Genomic DNA, 1,957 nt, shown 5'->3' on the forward strand with positions numbered 1-1,957 from the left:
ATCTCGATACACTGCGATAGACAGATAGCGCACGAATTTAGGGGATTCCAAAATCCCGTTGATAAATCCCGCCATCATGTGGCCCCGACAGGTAAAAAAGTTTCGAAATAATCAATACACCTCACCCAAAAACCATCATACTCCATCGAACGCACAGCTGCCGATGAGCGGATGATGGGGTTATCCCAGAAGCTCCCGCCACTACCGTCTCCCCGATTTAATTGATCTTTCATCGGCAAACATTTTGGTAACGCTTTCGAGCGAGCGCGGGCGTCGGTCGCCGGTCGCGACTACCCAAAATTGATTTAACTTGAGTCCCTCCTCCTCTTTCTCTTATTTTATCCACACGCACCGGTGTTCGACGCATACACGAATGGTAAATCGATATCCTTGGAAAACCTCGGCACACCGTCCGCCCACCGACCGTACGGTGGTAGATGCCCACCACTTTCCTGCTTCCGATTTTGTGCAGATTGACGTGAATAATTAATACAACCGGTCGACCGGTGAGCCTTTACGCCGTCCTGCGCTCTCCTTCCGTTTAAATGGCGGTCTTGTAGCGGCCAGGACCAGGACAGGAAAGTGAGAATGGGAGAGTGGGAAAAAAGGAAAAAGGAAAAAGGCTTTCCCCACCATTTAGCACGTAACGATCAATACCGTAGGTGTCAATTTAGTGCTCGATTAAACTTTTCAACAACTCGCTAAACCACGCAACCGGTTCGCGGTCGGTTGGCGGTTGGCGGCTGGCCTGGGAAAGGACGGAGATATCGGACTACACCAGGAGAGTCCAGAGGCTGACAGCAGCAGATGCAGCGGGTTATCGGTGCTTGGATCGGTGTTTGCTAATCTGCAGGCCTTTCGTAGCTAGAAGCTGCATTATTAAGAAGCGAATCCGGGGACAGCGTTGATCGGCATCTCATCGGATTTAATGATGTTCCGGAAACCGATAGAAATTTATGGTCGTAAGTAAAAAAAAAACCTAAATAAGCGAACAGCAGCGTTCAATTGAAATGGGATGGACATCGTCCTGTCGGAGCCATTATTTCTAAAAAACTTTTTTGAAAGGAAATTTAAATTAATGTATATTCCCAAAGCCTGTTCTTAGTATAGTATTATTCTATTCCTGGAAACGCTTCATTCTATTCAAAATGATCATGTTTCAATCTGTGAATGCTGCTCAGTGGCATGGCATACGGCTCTAGACGCTTCTAAGAAGCATTATCAGCCCGCAATATGCGGTAGAAGTCTTCTGGAAATTCATACTTCAATGGCAATGATTACACAGCGGTTGGATACACACCATATTGGATATGGTAATTCAATCGAAACTCGCTGGGAATCCTCAATGTTTCGAATTAAATTTGCGGCTGTTGCGCAAACCATACACTTGCTGTTGGTTTTGTAATCATTCCAGAAATTACCGAAACAATTACGAAACCCTCGATATCGCCCCAATTTCGTACCAGGTCATTTATCTCTTATCATTACCCTCATACATTCAATTACAATATTCTGAAATTTTATGTACTACCTACATTCGCTGGCAGAGTGAAAGAGTTTACAGTCTTTGCCACCATCTAAAGCCTAATGTTCGCATTTTAAGGCAAATGAACGCGCAACGAGAGTGCCATCATCATTATCCAGTCTACAAAGTGGCGCTCGTACACTTCATATGCGGTAAACGGTAGATGCAAACGCCACATGCACTGCCATTTCGTGAAATTGCATCTCTAAACTTCTGAAGCTTTGGTGGCGCGCCAGAATAGAGCGAAGAAAAAAGAAACCCAAATTGTCTGTCGGGTGCGCCAGCCGAATCGTTCTTCTAGACAGACATCCAGAGAGCTCGTGACTGGTACAAGCTTGATGTTGAACAATCGTCTCTTGGAGAGCGTATAGCATAGCGCACTCCTCCCTAGTGCAGTGGGAGGAAGAAAAACATGGGACACGAGACACGGGA

The sequence above is a fragment of the Anopheles darlingi genome, chromosome 3 (assembly GCF_943734745.1).
Source record: "Anopheles darlingi chromosome 3, idAnoDarlMG_H_01, whole genome shotgun sequence".
Classification (NCBI taxonomy): Eukaryota; Metazoa; Arthropoda; class Insecta; order Diptera; family Culicidae; genus Anopheles; species Anopheles darlingi.